This window comes from Sus scrofa, chromosome 1 (assembly GCF_000003025.6).
Source record: "Sus scrofa isolate TJ Tabasco breed Duroc chromosome 1, Sscrofa11.1, whole genome shotgun sequence".
NCBI classification, from domain to species: Eukaryota; Metazoa; Chordata; class Mammalia; order Artiodactyla; family Suidae; genus Sus; species Sus scrofa.
The window spans coordinates 66,890,551-66,912,263 of NC_010443.5; the positions used below are offsets into that span (position 1 = coordinate 66,890,551).

Here is a 21,713-nt window from a genome sequence, read left to right on the forward strand (position 1 = left end):
GGGTGAAGAGTATACAGGAACTCTCTGGACTGCCTTTACAATTTCCTAGAAGTCTAAAATTTTTCTAAAAGAGCAAGTTAATTAAAAAAATAGAAGACATTGAAATTCATTCCTACAAAACCACAGAGGAATTGAAGAAACTAGGGAACTCAAATAGTATGTACAGATATACATTTTGAAATTTATGGTTGAGTTTTGAATACATTTTTTTTTCTTGTCTTTTGTCTTTTTAGGGCTGCACCTGCAGCCTGTGGAGATTCCCAGGCTAGGAGTCATATCGAAGCTGCAGCTGTTGGCCTACACCACAGTCATAGATAGCAATGAAGGATCTGAGCTGTGTCTGCGACCGACAGACCTATACCACAGCTCATGGCAATGTTGGATCCTTAACCCACTGAGCAAGGCCAGGGATCCAACCTGTGTCCTCATGGATGCTAGTCAGATTTGTTTCCTCTTGAGGAACTCCAAGTTTTGAATATCTTGACCTGTGGAAAGAATATTTTGATGGAGTGCCTATTTTTTTTGGATAAATTTATAATGTCAACTGGAATTGAAGATATTGAGAAAGCTTAGTTTCCTAGTATTTATATATTTGGAAAAATATTCAAGAGAATAATGAATAGAGGCTACTTTTTCACAAGTTTTTTTTTCTTACAAAAATTATTTACCAAAGAGATGCATTCTGAATGGTGGCAAAAAAGCAGGGCCTGTGACAATATCTGGGTTGAAATATTTGCACATTTCAAGTAGAAAGCATTGGAATTAAGAATATTGCCTATAATTGGCTCTGCATTTACAAGGTACTTCAGCCTTGGTGGAGAAAGCATCTTATTAGCTAAAAGTACAGAAAAGTGTCAATTTGAGGCATCAGCAATTTCAAATGTATTAATGACTGAAGTAAAATTTTGAAGATTACAGTTGATAAATTAAAACCATATTCAAGAAAATACTAGCAACATATTAAGATAGATGCAACTAAGCAACTGATAGAAACTCTTGCCTATGTACTCCAAATCACTGTGTTTATTTCATTTTTAGAGCACTCCTGTAGTCAATATAACAAGGTATTTTTAGAAAATCCTTTAAAGTGCATAGTTGTAATGTCATTTTTAATTTTTAGAAGTAATTTTATTTTAAAAACAGTTTTTATTAGAACAACTAATATAATAAAATAGAACCACTGGGAGTTCCCATTGTGGCTCAATGATTATGAACCCGACTAGTATCCATGAGGATGTGCTTTTGATCCCTGGCCTCGCTCAGTGGGTTAAGGATCCAGCATTGCGGTGGTGCAGGTCAGGTCGCAGATGCAGCTTTGGATCCCGTGTTGCTGTGGCCGGCAGCAAAAGAACCACTAATATAGAAAAAACAATTTGTTACTCAATAAATATTTTTAAATGATAACATTTTTAGTTGTTGCTAGCACATTCCCTTTCACTCTCAAACATGCTTGTGTGGATAAATTCCACGGTGCTTCAACATACAGATCTCCCCGAGCAGCCTGCAGACAGATAACAGTTCCTGATTCCATGTTGTGTCTCCAGCAGCAATATGGGGATATTTATTACATGATTCTTGGAGGGATAAATGAATGAATGTATATATTTGGCCTGGGGAATATTCAGTGGTGCTACCAGTAATGAAACGTAAGCTGTAGTAAAGCTTGACATTAACGTCTTTCCTGTTCACAGCATATGGACATTTATCACCTGGGTAAGCCCTGTCCAGGTGTCTCCGTTTTGGATTCTTATCTCCTCAAATTTTTATTTTGAGGTATTTAAACCTACAAAAAGTAGAAAGAATAATAATACATTTAAATCATAATTGCATTTTTATAATAAATACAATATAAATTCATTTCTTTCACCGAAGAAAGTGAATAATAATTCCGTATTTTGGGAAAATGCACTCATGTTTTCCCAGATGGTCCCCCAATAAGTTACTGTATATCCCTTTAAAAAATCCTGTATCTAATGAAGCTTCATGCATTGCATTTGTCTGTGTTGCTTTTATCTCTTTAAATCTAGGCTAGTCCACTGATTCCTTTTGTTCAGTTTTTACATTATTGACTTTTTGAAGAGTTGTACAGAATGTTCTACATTCTGGAATTGTCTACCCTTCAGTTTTTAAAATGTTATAAAGTGAATTAAGAACATGTGGCCAAGGTCCCTTTTATTCGACCAGGATGTTTTAGAGAGCTGGTCTTTTGGGCATAAATGCCAGTCATATTATGGAGAGATTTCATCTAACACAGAGGACAGAGGGTCTCCTTTTCATAGAGTCAAGGGGAAAAAACCTGGTTATTTTAATGAAGAAGTGATCATTTAGAATTGGTTGATGATTTCTTCTTTTTGAAAACCTATTAGGTAAAATTCCCATTAAGTAATTTCTGAAGCACAATAACTAGATTTTAAAAGAAATATTTTATTTATTTATTTGTTTTTGCTTTTTTTTTTTTTTTTTCTTCTTGGGCCGCTCCCGCGGCATATGGAGGTTCCCAGGCTAGGGGTCTAATTGCAGCCATACCACCGGCCTATGCCGCCAGAGCCACAGCAACTCGGGATCCGAGCCGCGTCTGCGACCCACACCACAGCTCACGGCAACGCCGGATTCTTAACCCACTAAGCAAGGGCAGGGATGGAACCTGCAACCTCATGGTTCCCAGTCGGATTCGTTAACCACTGCACCACGACGGGAACTCCAGATTTGAAAAGAAATATTTTATACATTTGAAGATCATTGCTTTTAGTTTACATTTTTAACAAATAGTACACCTGAGCACATTTGGAATAAAATGACCTGTTGCCACATGCTAATTATGATTTATGCTATAAATAGCCAAATAGGGTGATAAAGAGGTATTTTTAATTTTATTCAGACTTTGTACCCAATATAATTTTTTGATAGGGCATTAACTTCATTTTTTTTTTTTTGGCAGAGAAGAAAGCAAGCATAGGCATCAATCCAAATCAATTCTCCCTTCACGTAAACAATTCTTTTTTTAAAATTGAATCTGTGAATAGTGTTTGTTTGGTTTTACTGCACTAGGTGCTGAGAAAAGATAAAGAGAACATGGTAGGTATGGTTCCTGCTTTGGAAGATATTGTTTTCTAACGGTATAAATAAGGGAAACATACTGATGTATGTTTTTCACCTTCCACTTTTTGCAATATATATATATCATATATATGTTTATACTAGACACCTAAACATTGACTTGGGAAATACTAAATTTTATTTTATTTTTAACTACTTTTGATTGAAGTATACTTAATTTACAATGTTATGTTACTTTTGGGTGTATAGCAAAGTAATTTAGTTATACACACACTCTTTTTCAGACTGATATAGAAAATAACATATATTTTCCATTATAGGTTATTACAAGGTATTGAATGTAGTTCCCTGTGCTATACAGTTAGTCTTTTTTTATTCATCTAAATTTTATTTTAAATGCTCCATTTTCCATGGCCTTAAATCAACCATCTTTCAGCATCTTGTGCAGAAGATAGTAGGTGCTGAATAAGTGCCTTTTGCACCAATGATCGCAAATTTCCTCCGTGCATATTGCTATTTTCAAATTGCTGTCACACATGGTCTGGGTGAATTTCATCTGCATTGAAATTTGGAGGAAGCTCTTGACAGATGACAGTGTGGGGCCCTGCAGGGTGAGAAGAGAAGCCTTGCCAGCCTGGAGGAGGAAAATGTGACCTTCGAGCTGACCTTGAAAGACAGCAGGAGTGTGTGGCTCACACAGCCTCCCCAGCATCTCCGTGCGGGGTGGGTCGGGGCGTTGCCTGACGTACAGAGGAGAAAACAATAGCTTCATTAGCATTCAGAGCCATCCTTGCTGAAGCGCAGCCTCTTCCAGTGTCTTTGGCAGATGGGAAACCTGGGGATCTTTAGAGAGATTTTATGATAATTATGATGCCACTTAGATGCTCATCCTTCTCTACAGCATTGCTCATGAAGTAACTACCTAACCCATTATGCTGTTGTTAGAGCTCGGAAAAAAATTAAAATTACCCTGTTTCTTTGTTTACCCGGAAGGCTCACCCTGTAGTGTACATTAAGATAAAATGTATCCCTTCAGGCAGCAAATGATGTTAGATCAGTCCTCTCACCTCTCTGAGATTTAGTTTCTTTATCCGCAGAGAGCGAATAAAAATATCCATTCTGTTTGTCTCTCTGGGCTGCTGGAAGATCAAATAGGAGAATGAATGGCTGTGGCAGGGTTACAACATGGATAATGACTGCTCCTACTCCTCCACCCCCATGTATTTGACCCACATACATGTATGGAGGATGGTCATCAAGAGTGTATACAATTGTGATGGAGGGTTGGCCTGAGCAAAACAGACTGGTGGGGGGATGAATGTTTATTCCTTGGGCTGCAGAAAGTCTCCCAAGAAATGCCTGAGATCCTTTAAAGCTAGAAAAGCTTACTGCACTGATGGCTTCTGTAGAGGTGCTTTCTCACTGTCTCTTCATCCAGCAAACCCCAGCTTACCACTTCCCCATCCGAGGGAGTCTGTAGTGGGCATGCCTGGCCACAAAGACCTGAGGGTGTGTTGCAAAGACTGTGAGCTCAGAAAGTGATAAAAGACCAAAGCTGGAATCCTGGCTGTTCCCCTAATTTGGTGTGTGGCCTTGTACAGGATACTGAATCTCTCAGTCTTGTTTTTCTTATTCGAGTGACAATCTTAGCATTGTCATGACAGTTGTGTAACACAGATGGTGTGAAACAGCACATAGTGGGCTTTCAGAAATTGTAGTTTCCTTCTCTTCAAATCGCCGACCCCCACAACTTGAATGTCCTCATTTTTAGAATGGGGATAAATCTTATCTTATGGAGGTGCTTTCAGATTAATGAGGCAAAGTTTGTAAGCCCCAAGCCAGAGCTAGGCAAGTGGGCTGTAATGAATTTATTCAGGCTCAAACCTATGATGGCAATATAGTGAGAAGGGTCTGGGGAGGGAATTTGGAGGGTCTTGTGCCTTAGATGGAGGCCCTGATCCTGAGGAAAATCATCTGAGTTATGTGTAAGAGGGTTAAATTGAGCCTGCATGATCAACAACTTCTGGGTATGACACATACATTTGGTTTTCCACTTTTTTAAATGTCAACAAATGCCAATCATTAAATATTTTGACATCGACTTGTCTGCTATTGCTGCCTGGAAGAAACTTGTGCTGAAGAGAAGAGTTTTCTGATGCAAGTTGGCCGAGAGCTGAGCCTACTCATCATGCTCTCTTGAGCTTCACTTTGTCTGGGGAACTGTAAGTGGGTGAGACTCTGTTTTCTAAGCTGTTTGTCGTACTTAAAAATTTAACACATAACACGTACCCCCCATCTCAATCCATCTATAAGTCCTCTTTATGCTACTTTCAAAATACAATGATTCTATCCATATATTTCCACTTCCCCTGCCATCAGCCCAGGCTAGTCCACTCTCCTTTCTTAATTGGATGATAATGCTCTCTTCCTCCTTGGCAGTGGATAAGGTGGTTGTCTTGACAAATTCTAGTCTCCTGACTGGACTCTGACAGCTGTGATTTGTAGGAGACTGGCCCTACCCTCATCTCCAGGGCAAAACCCTGATGATTTAAAGCCTATCAAGAAACTCAAGACCTATTATAATAGTAATTGGTTTGGACAACCCAGGACTAATCCAATCAACCCAACATCCATCAGGCCAAGGGACTGGTTTGAGATGGTCCAAGAAACACCAAGCTTAGTGTCTTTGTCCTGTGGTTGGTGGAAGTCATCCTATTCTCTCCTGCACATGAGGGAGGTAACTTGAGGAGTATGTGGACAGCTGGCCATCTGGCATAGCCACCCTGAGGGTGAAGCCACCACGCTAGAGGGCGGAGCTGTTGGGATCTCAGGGAAATAGAGTAAAATCCCCTATCAAACCCTGTCTAAAGCCTTTTCTTCCTCTGAACTGTTCAGTAGCATAAACTAGTCAGTTCCCTCCAAGCCAAGGTTTCTTACAAAGAGTCCTACCAGCTACATTCCATATAAACAGCAATTTCTTAAAACATAAATCAGACCATGTCATGCCCAACTATGCTTGTCCAGTTTCTTGGTCTTTTTTTTTTTTTTAAGTTCTACTCCAATTTGGCTGATGGCTCCAATTTTCTACTCCAATTTGGCACACCATGGCTTTGAATGGTAATCCCACCTTCTACCAGGTTGTTCAGCCCTGGGCTGGAAATATCTTTACTCTAGCCACCGGCTGGGGTATGGACCCCAGATGCCAAACCTCTGAGCTATCATGAGTCATGAGGCTGCTACCAGCTTGTCTAGAGCATAGTTGCCACTTTGGGGATCTAAGTACAGCCTCTGCCTTGCTGTGCTTTGCTCCACCCACTAGATGGGCTCTCTTGCAACTCTGTTGTCTGCCTAGAAAAAGTCAGAATGTGCCACCCATTCAGCCCTCCACACCCAGTGTACAGGAGAGCTTCTTAAACTCCCCCTCCTTCCATCCTGTTGTGGAGGAGTTGATCCCACTTCAAGTAGGGGACTTCTTGGCCATTTTCAACTGGGATGTGGTGTTGTCAAGGAGGACAGGAGGATAAAGAACCAGGCAGTAGAGGAAAGTGGATTACGGAGCAAAGGAACACTTCAGTTGTGAAAAGAGGCTAATCCGAAAGGTAAGAAAGCTACATTTTCTGTTAAATGTAGACAGAGATATAAAAGAAAGACAAATAACCTACCTCTTCAGCTGTACTCACCCCAACCCCCACCTGACCCCACCCCGGCCCCGGGCCTGCCTTTTTGTCTTCACTCATACAAGGAGTTGAGGCAGAGCAAAGATTAATGGGAGCAGATGTTGTGAAGAAGCCTTCAATTCAGAATGTTCTGCCTCTGATGCTACAAAAGGTTTATACTGTAATGTGTAATTGAGAAACTGGTGAGAGAGGGGCTTACAATCATCGGATGAAATGTCATTTAGAGAAAGGAGTAACGCCATGCAAAAGAAAGTGGGTTGACTTGAGATCTAGAATTTCAAACACTTGGATCTTTCCTTGGATAATGAGGCTGAGAAATGTCTTTTAGTCTGTATCTTCCTTTTATACATCCCTGCCAGTTGTTTTGATTTCTGAAATAAATGAAGTGAAATCCTTTACAAGCAAGACTTTAGTACTATGATTTAGATTAATCAAAGGTTTGGTAACAAGTGAGCAGAAAATGCTATCACCTTAAATTTCCCGACCCTTCCCATGACTGGAAGAGGGCATCACCACTTGTAGGAAGCCTGGCCTGGGCTTCCCACCCCCATTTCCTGGTGACCTGGCATCAGAGCTGTGTGTCTCTGAGTCTCCATTTATGCATCTGAAATGAAAGATGGCCAAAAACACTTGTGCTGTCGCTATGATTCTAACCTTATTTGGGGCTCTGTTAGGGAGTAAATTCAGAAATTGGGTGGTGGTATCCATGTTTATACTCTACCAAAAAGGCCAAATGCAGATCGACATTTAGTCTGAAACTTGGTCTTTCTTGCAGTACATGTTAAGTCACTATTGGAGTTTTAGAAGTCAAGGTAGTCCATAGAATACTGCTGATTGGATTTCTCTGATCACAGAGTTTGATGAGGGCATAGGCTTTATATAATAACTTCTCTTTAATAAGGAATCTCCTAGACCTATAAACTTCTAGTTTATGAACTTCCACTGATATGAGGAAAGTTGTTACCAGAGCTGAAGTGTGTCCATTCTGCTCAATAGAAGAGTGGTGGATGCTTGTATACTTTTGAACAAAAAAGGCTTAGGAATGGTATTTGAGACTTTAATCTATTTATATATATATACACGGTAAAGAAGTGTTTTGGTTGGACGTGAGGGCTGCCATGCAGAAGAGGGCTCTCCCCAGGATGCAGCCATGCTGGTATAACTTGATCATCGACTTCCCAGCCTCTAGAACCATGAAGAATTAATTTCTGTGGAATTCTTGCTGTGGCGCAGTGGGATTGGTGATGTCTCTGCAGCACCAGGACATAGGTACAGTCCCTGGCCTGGCAAAGTGGGTTAAATGATCCTGTGTTGCCTCAGCTATGGCTTGGATCTAATCCCTGGCCCCCAAACTCCATATGAGTTGGGCAGCCAACAAAATTAATTTCTGTTGTTAATAAGCCTTATAGTGTGTGGTATTTTATTATAACAGCCTGAGTGGACCAAGACAGTGATGATTATGCAACATTGTGGGTGTAATGCCACTGAGTTATACATTTAAGAATGGTTCAGAGGAAATGAATCTGACTAGGAACCATGAGATTGCAGGTTTGATCCCTGGCCTCGCTCAGTGGGTCAAGGATCTGGCTTTGCCATGAGCTGTGGTGTAGGTCAAAGACGTGGCTCAGCTCTGGTGTTGCTGTGGCATAGGTCAGCGGCTACAGCTCCAATTTGGCCCCTAGCCTGGGAACCTCCGTGTACCTTGGGTTTGGCCCTAAAAAGCAAAAAAAAAAAAAAAAAAGTCTAAAATGGTAAATTTTATGTTGTGTATATTTTAGTATAATAAAAATTTTTTTCCTAAAAAAAATGTTTTGGTTGGAAATTTTCCATTGATGATGTTCTAACTCCATTCTGGGGCACAATGAACAGTGATTTCTCTGGGAAAACATGAGGCATGTGAGGAAGGAGGAACAGGGGACTTGGGGTGAGGGAATGGGAGAGGGGAAAGAAGTAGGAACTCCCTAGGTTCTGCTGGGCTGTGGAGTGGGGCTCTTCTTTGCTGAGCTGGAAAAAGATGCACTGGGAAGTAAGTGGCCTCACAGGAGCATCTCTGCTCTAGATGATCTGAGTATTTGTGTTACTAAGTATTTCTTAAAAATCTGTTTGTGTCAGATACATGCACTTTGACTCCAGTATGCCATACACTTAGGAAAGGCATCCCCATAGTACCAGGGGCTGGTGACAGAGAAAAAGTCACTGTGGGAATGGAGGAGCCAAGGAGTTAGACCAGAGTCGGAGGAGAATTCCAGCTGAAGGACAGAGGTCCAGAGGAGGAGAAGGAAATCTCAGCTGTCAGCTGTGGAGATCATAGGGGTGTCCCCAAGGCTCCCAGCTGCTCTGGCCACACTGTTTCCTCCAGTCTGGTGGGGCTGTGCTGAAGTCACAGGCCCCCTATTCCACTCTAGGTAATATGAGAGTTTCACCACTAAAACTCATAATAGTCAGGTCTGTGGTTTTAACTCTCATCATATAAATTAATTATGGCAGAGACTATTATTGTCAATCACAATGTCAACAAGTTATTTTTACTAATGCCCTTTTCAATCTGAAACATTTATAATATAGACATAATTTGGGCAAAACTAGGTATATATGAAAAATAGCATGTAAACCAGTTGAGGAGAATTGGGTACCTTTGAAAACCCTTCATATATACTAAGAGCATCAATGTTTACAGTCACAGAATAATGCTTTATAGATGAGTCACAGTTTCAGCAAAGCACCCAGTAAAAAGCTCAATATTGATAAAGTCACCTTTTCATATTTTTTCTAGAAAGCACCTTGCATTTACACTTGATCTTAGCCAAAAGGCCGAGAAGCGATAGCACCTTGCATTTAAACATCATCATGATAGAAATTTTATTCTCAAGGTTACCCACTCTCTTCCCTTAAGTTTTAAGGCTGTATTTTCTGATTTCCTAGAAAACAGGAATATGACACATATTACACATTTTTATGCATTGTTGTTTTTGATAAATTTATGCATATTGTCTAATTGTGCATATTGCTTTGTAATAAAAACTCTTGTATCTCCTTTTAGTTCAGTCAGCAGACATTGATTAGACATATAGAAAATGCAGCTCAATGTATCTACTACAGAAGTAGTATGTGGGCATGTGGTCGAGGCTGACCTGAAACAATCTTAGCTCCATTTCTGAACCATTTATAATCTGACAGTCAACTCAGGCTGGAGTGAGGTGGGTGCTGTGCCATAGGTGTCCTTGAGAACCAGGACACATGGAAGGTTATTACAACTTTTATGAAAAGTTTAATGAGAAATTAACAGCTAACATAGTATATAGAAGCCAGATAGAATTTATTTAAAATTGGAATTGTTATCTTGGCTGGATTAAAGAAGCAGAATATTAATTCTTTGTTACAGTATGCAAAAAAAATATTATGCTTTGTAAAAAACAAAATGAATATGTGCTACTCTACAGAGTCTAGTAATAATTTGTTGATTATAGCCACTATAGCCTGGAAAGGCCACACCTTTAAAAATTAAAAAAAAAAGATTAATTTCTTTAAAAAATACGTTCTCCAAGTTATTTGGAAAAAAAAGCAGAGCTCGGCTTCTTTCTCCCTTATACATTCTTCTCACTTTTCCACGTGTTTCTTCATTTTTCCCACTCAGGGTGCTCCAGAAACCCAATTCCCATTATCTAATATGCTAAACAATTTCGCTATTGACCTTATTCAATATGAACCCACCTCTGCATAGACAGGACAGTGGGTTCCCATCCATGGTCAATGGACTTATTAGAATGTATTTTCAAAGAAAGATATCATTTAAAGAAATAAGTGGCTTCCAGATAAAATTTCAAAGATATAAATAAACACTTCATAACATCTTGAAAAAGTGGAAAATGAAGAAAACATGCAACTGGTTCAGGTTTTTTTTGTATATTTGAAATATTTTATTTAAAAGTAAAATAATGCATCATCTAAATTTTGGTATATTTCCAGTAATTTTTCAGGGAATAAAATGAATCACATCAACTGACATTTTGCTAGATTTTTCAGTTCAAAAACTATTTCTTCAGTTATATCTTTCATTGTGTTACATGTTTTCAAACATCCTATATTCTTCCTTAGGAATATCTCTCACTTGGGGACTACATCTCTGTTGTATGCTCTTCTTAGTATTGTCCTTTTTTTTTTTTTTTTTAGGGCCACACCTGCAGCATATGGAAGTTCCTGGGTCAAGTGTCAAATTGGAGCTGTAGCTGGAGCCTATGCCACAGCCACAGCGATGCCTGATCCAAGCTGCATCTGTGACCTATGCTGCAGCTTGCAGCAATGCCAGATTCCTTTTTAAAAATAAATGAATAAATAAAAATTTTATTATAGTTGATTTATAATGTTCTGTCAATTTCTGCTGTACAGCAAAGTGACCCAGTTATATGTATATTTACATTATTTTTCGCATATTATCTTCCATCATGTTCCATCACAAGTGATTGGATATAGTTCCCTGGGCTATACAGCAGGATCTCATTGCTTATCTACCTTATTGATAATTGATAATTAATACTTTAAAAATACCTTCTGGTTGCTGCTGTTCATTGCTTTAAAAAGTATGCTTTTATTCTAAACTTTCAGGATGATTTCTGTTTTTCTTGCTGTTCCACCTCTTCATAATTCCACAATTTTCTTTCTATTTATCCACTCTGGAATGATATGAGGTCCCTCTAGTCTTGATGTTTGCCAGTATAGGCGGGGAAAGTGGTTTCTGCTTGTCCTGGCTCCCTGACCAGTTGGGCATTGATAAAACTCGCTTCTCAGATCTTCAGCTGGAAGACAGGCTGGTGTTTTAAAGCTTCTCTTCAGATTCCTACCTTCTAGCAGGCATCCCTTTAGAGTGGTTCTTTGGATTGACTGGAATCTCCCCTGAGAAGGGCACCATAACTTTCCATCTCAGTGTAGGCCATCGCCAGGTTCTTCCTGTTTCTGTGGCCTGTTGTTCTGACCCTAACAAGGAAAATGCTGGAACTCTCACGTGGTGTCTATCACTGCTACCTCTCATCACCTCTCTTTTCCTATTATGTTGGTTTCTATAAATTACAATCTCTGAAGAGAAGTAGAAAAATAGGCGTGATGGAGGGAGGGGTTGTTTCCAAATGTACCCTGTTTTGAAGAACACCTGCTGAGTTTCCTGTTGTGATGGCCTCTGGGTCTCTGTGATGAATTAGAAAGTTATGAGCGTAGGACATTTTCCCTTGCTTTTGGCTGGGTAGGTAAGCTCCATTTACGGCAGCCAGATATGCACGAGGCACACTGTGGGATTCTGAAGTCAGCTCTCTTGATTGCACAGTGAATAAGAAATCCTCTCATTTCCTGGCAATAAGATGACTTGAAGTCATGACTTTCTGTTATGCCTTGTAATTCTTCTTTGCCCTTTTATGGGCTTATTTGTGAGAAAATGAAATTGAGCAAATCTGAAATGGAAAGCTCTGTTCTATACTTTTGACATATGAAATTGCCATGAATATTTTAGTTGACTGACCTGAATAGAAGGAAAGTCTGTGACTTGGCTGTACCCAGTGACTTGTGTGGTCACAAAGTCAGAAATAAGAAGAGTACAATATTCAACCCCAACTCACAGGGTAATTTGTAAAAGAAATAACTAAAATAAACTCAATTAGGAAGAAGAGTCGACTGTCCTATAGGTCAGGCAGGCCCTTACTTTCCTTTTCTTAATGTCCCATCAGCCCCTTGTCATATTCATTTTCATTAACACCTACATCAGAGGGCAGAAAGAGGTGACATTTCAATCTGTCAACTTCACTGCTCATTAGCAACTCACATAAAGGGCAGTGAAGGGGAGAATCAAAGGCTAACTTGAGGTTACAGGTTTTGTGTGGCTCTCACTTACCCTGATGTGCCATTAGCACAGATAATAGAGAGGGAGCTGTATTAAGGCATTTGAGTTTGATGGAAGGAATGCTTGGTGAAAATCTGAAGAAGGGTTGAGAAGCTAGATGTAATTCTATCTGAGAGGGATGGGAGCTGCAGGCATAGAGAGGAGTTAATAAGACTCTGTGCAATGTTGGTACAGATGAGCATGATTAATGGTCTTTGTGTGGATGAGGGAAAAAAAGATATACTAGTGAATGACATTTAAAACCCACATCAAATGGCAAGGTGCTGAAAGAAGACAGAGTGGTCAGCTTAATTCACCCATGGGAAGGAGTATGTGTGGATCTGTGTATGGAACATATTTGAAGAAAAAGGACTGTTTACCATATAACTAAAACTACTTTCAGGTCAGCAGAATGTACTCTTAAATAATTATTTTTTCTATGCTTTCACTAGCTCTTATACATTAGAAATCCTAAAGGTACATTGCATAGAATTTAGATTTAACTTTGGATTGATTTTTCCCTTACTACATTATGCATCTTTCATTGAACATTATTTGATAACTTTTGTCTTTTCAAGAAAGTGTCAATGTGATGGAGTTCCCGTTGTAGTTCAGTGGTTAACGAATCTGACTGGCATCCATGAGGACACAGGTTCAATCCCTGGCCTCACTCAGTGGGTTAAGGATCTGGCGTTGCCATGAGCTGTGGTGTAGGTCACAGATCAGCTCGGATCCTGTGTTGCTGTGGCTGTGGTGTAGGCTGGCAGCTACAGCTCCGATTTGACCCCTAGCCTGGGAACTTCCGTATGCCTTGGGTGCAGCCCTAAAAAAACAAAAAAAAAACAAAAAAAAAAAAAAAAAAAAAGAGTATCAACATGAGAAAAAAAATCATGGGCACTACAATGATCAAGTTAAATACTTTGTAAATAAGTAAACCCTAGTGTCCTATATAAACATGAGAAATTTACTTTAATAATAAATTTCTTAACTTAGTATCACCTATTATTACTGTCAAGGTTTAAATACACAGTGCAGAAATTTTATCTTCTCGTCTCTCTTCCATATCAAAATTTTGAAATGACTTTACATCTGCATTATTTGTAGACCAGTTTCAAAGTGGGATGCCAATGAAAATCAATAAATGTTTCAAAATATAAATACTTTTATTTTATTCCAGTCAGTGTTGGGGATACAGATGTGATCCTGTTTTCTGCTCTCAAGGATTCACAAAACAATTGAGGAATCATAAAAACCCATACAGAGATATGAAAGAAACTATGTGGCATCAAATATAACATGATAGGATTTCAAGTAAGAGCTAGAGTAGCTCTTGGAGCTTGATATGGGCTTTGAAGGGTGGTCAAGACTTGAAATTTGTCCATAAAAGCAGTTTTTCCTTTATCACTTTGAAGCCTCATCTCATGCAATAATCTGCCATTTTTAAGGCACCATTCATACTGGTTTCATTAAGACACTCTTTGAGCTTAAAGCGATCTCAGTGGGAGGCAGCAGACTTAGTAGTTAAAGAGCTCAGCTTCTAGAAGCAGCTTGGAGATGAGTTGCCTCTGCTTTCTAAGCCTCTGTTTCTTTACCCAGTAAAACCTCCCCTGCTGTACAGTGGAGCAACAGTCATCTCTTCTTGGGTTTTTGCACCAGGTTCCTCACTAATCTCCCTCCTTTTTTATCCTTGTTCCTTTATGATCTTTTAAAATCCTAAAACAGATCCTAGCTTTGTTCCAAACCTTTCAGTGTTGCCTCTTTCACTTAGAGTCAAAGTAAAAAATCCTTACCCTAGCCTAAAAAAATGGCACTTACCCCCATGACCTAGTCATCTACTCTGTCGACATTTGCACTCTTTATATCAGATTTCAGCCTCCTTGCTGTTTTAGAGCATGCTAGGCATGCTATCTCCTTAGGATAAAAAATATCCTAAGCTGTTCCTTCTTCCTTGTTTACTCTTCTCTCAGATATCAGTAGGGTTAACGTCCTCGGCTCCTTGATATCATTCCTTAAATATTGCCTTTTCAATGACAAGTAGCCTGACCACCATATTTAAAATTACAAAGGTTCCTGTTCTGGCTTATCCTATTCTACTCTTGTGTCCCGATAGCAGTCACCTTCTAACATAGTCTATGATTTGCTAATTTACGCTGACCATCGTTTAGTGTCTCTCTCCCTCCAGTAGAATGTGTTTTGTTCACTGTTACATCTGAAGCACCTAGGATATTCTGGAATATTCTAGGCACTTGATAAATATTTGTTGAATCAGACGCAAAAGATTAGCACAGCACCTGGTACATACACCCACATTCTGTAAGTGTTAGCTATTATTCCAATCAGGAGAGTATCAGAACCCCACTAGAATGTGGCTCCATGCAGACAGGGATCTTTGCTTTGTTTTGTTTTCACACACAATAAAGGAACAGGGGAAAAAAAGATATAGTGTGAACATGGCTTGTGAGTCATGTGGAGTGAAGGTCTCTTATAGACCAGAAGAGTCCTATTGAGTAGTACAGAAAATCAGGTGGAAGAGTTATGCCTGAGGGCAGAAGGAGAGTGGCGGTCAAAGATGGACCCATAGGATGTCAAGAATGTTCTGGAAGAGGATATGTTTTGGGGAAAATTTCTAAATACAAATGTTTTGTGTATTTGGTAGCATGAGAATAAAAACCAGGTAAGCTGTAAAGGGTGAGGAATAAAATAAGAGGTTATTTTCTTAGGGGAAAATTTTGAAGACATAGGAAAGAATGAGGAATGGAGAGAAGTGAGAAAATAAATGACTTGAAGATTTCTTGAGGTTTGAAGACAGCTGGACTCACAATTGGATAGGCCCTTACATATGGGGTAGGACAGAAAATAAACCCTAATTAATTTTTGTCCTTAGAGCCTTGCACACAATAAGCTTAAAAATATATAGTAAATGGAGTTCCCGTCGTAGCGCAGTGGTTAACGAATCCGACTAGGAACCATGAGGTTGCGGGTTCGGTCCCTGCCCTTGCTCAGTGGGTTACTGATCTGGCATTGCAGTGACCTGTGGTGTAGGTTGCAGACACAGCTCAGATCCCGCGTTGCTGTGGCTCTGGCGTAGGTCGGGGGCTGCAGCTCCGATTTGACCCCTAGCCTGGGAACCTTCATATGCCGTGGGAGCGGCCCAAAGAAATAGCAAAAACACAAAAAATATAAAGTAAAATAAAATAAAATAAAATAAATAATAAAAAAATATATAGTGAATGATATGAATACTTGGAGGAAGTAAGATTCTGTCTTAAGATGTGAAAAGTATCATTATAAACTATTTGAGAGCAGAATGGCTTCAAGTAATAAAGGTACATATTAAAACTAAGTTCAAATTCAGTGAAGTCAAGTAAGTTCATGATAATATTATGAAAAATAACATATTCCAATATAAATCCAAATGAACATATTCTTTCAGAATTTTATTATATCCTATCTGATTTTTTAAAAACATGAATGAATTGTATATAAATTAACTTAGTACTTACGGCTTGCATGTTTGCATTTCTTCAATGTTTATATTTTCTACATAAGCAAATTGCAGATCTCCTGAAGGCAAAGATCATATCTTTTGTTTAATTTGCATTTTTTCAGAGGGCTTGGAGTTAGAACCAACTAAAATAATATGTTGGCAGAGAGAGAAAAAGAGATATTGCCTAACAACTCTCTTCAGGAGTATAAAGAGCATCATTTTTATACATTCAGTTGACTTGATATTCATACATTAACATTTAATGAACTGATATATTTAGCAGAAAATATGTGATTTTAGTTATGCTTATCTTTTTTTTGGTTATAAAAATGCAGATAGTTGCCTGTTGTACAAAATATAAACAGCTTTTGTGGCCACCACATTCCTTTCTGATTTAATTCTACTTCAGTAGGTGCCTTCCAAACCTATTTTGAGTGTTATGCATAATTAATTCAAGAAGGTGATATTTAAAACTCTCTTCACAGGTGGCTAGACCTTTGAGATGTCAATCACCATCAGAGCATGGTTAGAGAAAGGAGCGGTTGATAGGGAACTGAAATCAATGTTGAACTACAGTTGTTTAAAACCTTTAAGATAAGGGCAACCTCGTGCTCATTTTACATTACGTATATTAAGCATACAGATTTATATTGAGATTATAGAATTGCAATATAAGTCAGAGCTGAAGTCTTCCAAGTTTTAACAACTCTAAACCAAAGAACCTGGATTTTTAAATACCATGATTAGTTATAGTAAATGCCTTTGTGTCAGATTTTGGACATAGATAATCCAATATTGTGAAGAACTTATTTTTTCCAAATGTCAATCATTCACTTGGAATCTACATATAAAACCATACTAAGAACTTTGCCAAGTCACGTCCCAGCCCCGATTAGTCCTATATTCCTCTCCCAATCTTTTTCCAGCATGATGAATGTCTGTACCATGTTTAACTCTTTCTCAAGAATGACCTCTTGTAGGTTCTCTGAGAAATTCTATTTCAATGTTTAACTCTTACAACTGTCAGATCATACTTCTATACATAGGGTGAGCTAAGATCATCTTCCATTACATACATACACACATTCCCAAGACAGAATCTAAAGGGATGTGTTTTTATTCAATGACCAACTTGCAGTGTTGGGAATTTTAGGACTTGAAAGTCCAGGAGCTATCTGGGATTGAGGGGTTGCATAAAATATCCAATTGATCTTAGTTTTTTTTTTGTTATCAAAAAAGGCCACCTCTACTGGGAGGTGAAATTACTAGCCCCACTCTACAGGGACCAGTAGTTGCTTCCTATTATCTACTTCACCCCTTTTCTTTTGTAATATAACCTTGAAGAATGTGGCCAGCTAAAGGCTGTATTTCCCAAACTCTCTTTCAGCCTCATGTGTCTATGTGTTTAAATTCCAGGCATTGAAATATAGGACTTCAAAGACCTTTGGAAGGGTAGGTACTAGCCTGGAATATAGACATTAGGCTGGCGCTGTAGCAACAATCTTGGTCCTGGAGGTGTCCTTGACTATGGAAGTCACAAACAGAAGACGGTAGAACACAAAGCTTGGACCCTAGGTTTATGTTAACACATTAGAGAAGTTAAACTAGCCCTAGAATTTCTCTCTGGATTTCATTTAGATGAACATGAAATAAATTTCCTTCTTATTTAAACTGCTGTTACTTTTTCTGTTATATGCAGCTGAATTTACTTTCAACTGATATATCATATAAGAGCTATGATTTGACTGGTTGGAAAGGTGGACTAACCCCAAATTTTGTTCTCTTAACAACTTGCCTTTGTGTCTAAAATTCTCAGTGTTAAAATTAATTTCTTCTGTGGCTTAAAGCTTTATTCCTGTAAGCTTTTACTAAGATACATATGTTCCATAGGGGATGAAAGAAGTAAGTTTGCTTTATGAGAGGCTAGGAATAGAGCTCTCAGAGTGAGGAGATGATGATCGGGGATAATGATGGTCCCAGAGGCAGCTGAGGCTGTGCCTGGAGCAAAAAAAAAGAATAGGAAAGGGCTGGGCATTGCAGACATATATGTTCACTTACTTCACACTATTGTCAATGAACAAACATGACTTTGTAGAAAAATATTTCATGAATTATATGAAACTCATCAAAATTATTATATTAGAAACTTCAAAAACAGCTCAATTTATTAATATTTATTTAAATAACTATATTTAAGCTCAATATTTCTTGATACTTAAAATTCAAATTTAATATTTCTATTCTACTCATGTTATGGATCTCTTCTATCACCCGGAGCACATTTTTCTTATGTTGAAGTTTTACTAATTATAATGGAAAGCAGGATTTGTTTTAATGTCCATTTTTTTTAATCTTTAAAAAAGTAGTTAACTCAAAATTTAGAAATGTGACAGTATTATTACATGCAACACTGCAGAGTGATGGAAGAGACAAGAGGCCAGGCTCTAGGACTTGACTGCCTGGGTTTGAAACCTGGCTCTACCATTTACTAGTTGTATGACTTGGGACAAGTTGTTTAACTTCACTGTGCCTCCAGAGTTCTTGTCTATAAAAAGGGAATTATAGTACTTACTTCATAGCTTTGTAATGAGAACTAACCTATTTTTTATCAAGCATGTAGAGCTCTGCCTAGTGTACATTAAATATATGAAATATAATTTCAGTTGGTGCATAGAATGAGGGTTGAAACATGGGCTATGGATTCTGCTACCTCCCAGCTGTGTGATTTTGATCTGCTTGACTTCTGAGACATGATTTCTCACTTGTAATTGGGGAAGGCAGTACTGCTCTGAAGACCTTTCTACTCACAGTTGAGGATGTGGTGTTTCCATTGAACATCATCCTCTGTGATGTCAAAAGCATTATGAATACACTGGCCAGAATGGCCCTCATTAACAAGTCTACAAATAACAAATGCTGGAGAGAGGAGTTGCCGTCCTGGTTCAGGAGAAATGAACCTGACTAGGATCCATGAGGACACACGTTCAATCCTTGGCCTCACTCAGTAGGTTAAGGATCTGTGAGCTGTGGTGTAGGTCACAGATGAGGCTAGGATCTGGTGTTGCTGTGGCTGTGGTATAGGCTGGCAGCTATAGCTCTGATTTGACCCCTAGTCTGGGAACTTCCATATGCCACAGGTGCAACCCCAAAAAGACAAAAAAAAAAAAAAAAAAAGAAAAAAAGAAAAAAAAAGGAGAAAAAGAAAAGAAAAAGAAAAAATGACTTAAAAAGATTTAAATAGAAAATAATTTTTGAAGAAAAGTAATAGTCTGACTATATCAGTAGTAAAAAAAAAAATGCTGGAGAGGGTATGGAGAAAAGGGATCCCTCCTTCACTGTTGATGGGTATGTAAATTGATTGACCACTAAGGAAAACGATATGAAGATTCCTCAGAAAACTAAATATGGAACATATGATCCAGCAATCCCACTCCTCGCATATATCCAGGCAAAGCTTTCATTCAAAAAGTTACATGCACCTCTATGTTCATAGGAGCACTATTTCAATAGCCAAGACATGGAAACAAGCTAAGTATCCATTGACAAATGAATAAATTAAGAAGATGTGGTACGAAAATACAATGGAGTACTACTTGGCTGTAAAAAATAACAAAATAATGCCATTTGTGGCAACAATGGATGGAACTAGAGATACTAAGTGAAGTAAGTCCGAAAGAGAAAGACAAATACCATATGATATCACTTATATGTGGAATCTAAAACATGACACAAATGAACCTTTCTACAAAACAGAAACAGACTGACAGACATAGAGAACAGACTTGTGGTTGCTAAGGGGGAGGGGGAGAGAGTGGAATAGACTGGGAGTTTGGGGTTAGTAGATGCAAACTCTTACATTTAGAAAGGAAAGGCAATGAGGTCCTGCTGGATAGCACAGGGAACTATATTACATCACTTGGGATAGAACATGATGGAAGGTAGTATGAGAAAAAGAATGTAAATATATGTATCACTGGGTCACTATGCTGTAGAGCAGAAATTCACACAACACTGTAAATCAACTATGCTCTAATAAAAACAAAATAATTTTTTTTTAAAAAAAGCATTGATGAGCAGCATTTCTTTAAAACTGCTCAACTATTTTGGCCAGGATTATTTTTTTTCTAAGCTACATATCCTTAAGAAATGTTTCCAGATGATTAAGCCACATATAAAAATTGGCACATTATTTTTAGCATGTTTGTCCAGAAAAACATGAGCTCTTCCTCTGTGTTGTATATCATGAGAAGAACAAAGTGGGTAAATGACTTGTCAGCATACCAGCTCGCCTCGGTTAGTGGATAAGCCATTCAGGTGTGACTGGTAGAGGTTGCGTGTTTGAACACCTCTTGTGGAAGTCTAAACAGTATATCAAGAAAAAGTGCTATTGTGGTTAGTGCCCACCCTGAAAGAAGCTATCAATCAATTTTTTAATTATAAAGTTACTTCATAAAGGAGAGCATATATTGCTAACTCTCAATTTATTGTTTACAAAAGAATTCACATACTTACCAATTCATTTCAGCCACCAGATAGTACAAATAGTATCCAGTAAACTCTGATACTTGGAACAAGCAACAAGCAATCCAGCAAATTTGCATGATGGGATCTTGGAGCTGGGTTTGGTGTCCCAAATGGTTGATTTTAATGAATGGTAGGAATTTAACATACATTAAATGATTAACTATTATGTGATAGGCTCTAGGCAAACAATGATGAAAAATTTTCTCTTTCTCAAGAAATTCACAGTTATGGGAAATATAAATTTATATGGTCATCAAAATGTAATAAGACCCTAATGGACATTCAAATGCAATGGCAATCACAGTTTTAGAGGTGATTGATAACCCCTGGGGAATCGAGAAATTGTCACTGATGAAGTGACATTTAAATTCCTTATTGAAGGATGAGTAAGTTTTCTTCAGCTGAGTGGAAAGTCCACTGCAATTTCCCAGAAAGAGGATTTGAGGGCCTTTGTCACTCCTTTTCTCTCTCCTTTACTCATTTCCAGGACTTACAGTAGGTATACTAGATAGTAGAGCATGGAGACTGAAGTGAGTTAAGAAACTTCTCTAGATACCTGGGGGCCCTACCTTCAGCTGTCATTTGTGTATCAGAGAGGACACTTCAGTATTGTGAAAATCTGTAACCTCAGGTTGAGGAGGAAGACCCAGAAATTAAATAAGGAACCCTGGAGCAGTCATGGTGGTCTGCAGGATTATTGGCACAGTTAATCTCTTTTCGGTATTTTAAAGTTACCGCGCAGAGTTCCTGTTGGCTCAGCAGGTTACGAACCTGACTAGTATCCATCCATGAAGATGAGTGTTTGATCCCTGGCCTCGCTCAGTGGGTTAAGGATCCAGCATTGCTGTGAACTCTGGTGTATGTTGCAGATGCTTCTTGGATTGTGAGTTGCTGTGGCAATAGTTCAGTGGCTATAGCTCCAATTGGACCCCTAGCCTGGGAACTTCCATATTTCGTGGGTTTAGCCCTAAAAAAAGCAAATAAAATAAAATAAAAAGTTATTGTGAATTCTTCTTGGTGCTTCCAGATCTTACTTTATGGACAGTGGAGCTGAACCATCCTCACCACTAGATAGTACAAATAGTTCAAAGTTTATTTCTCCTTG

The 21,713-nt window shown here is 38.5% G+C and overlaps 1 long non-coding RNA gene across 1 annotated transcript in view; it reads left to right on the forward strand.

The window, feature by feature from the left end:
- The window catches only part of LOC100515111, a 74,146-nt gene continuing 58,870 nt past the window's right edge, over positions 6,438–21,713 (forward strand). The window contains exon 1 of the long non-coding RNA XR_002339054.1: positions 6,438–6,656. This is a non-coding gene — a long non-coding RNA (uncharacterized LOC100515111). The remainder of the gene's footprint in view (positions 6,657–21,713) is intronic.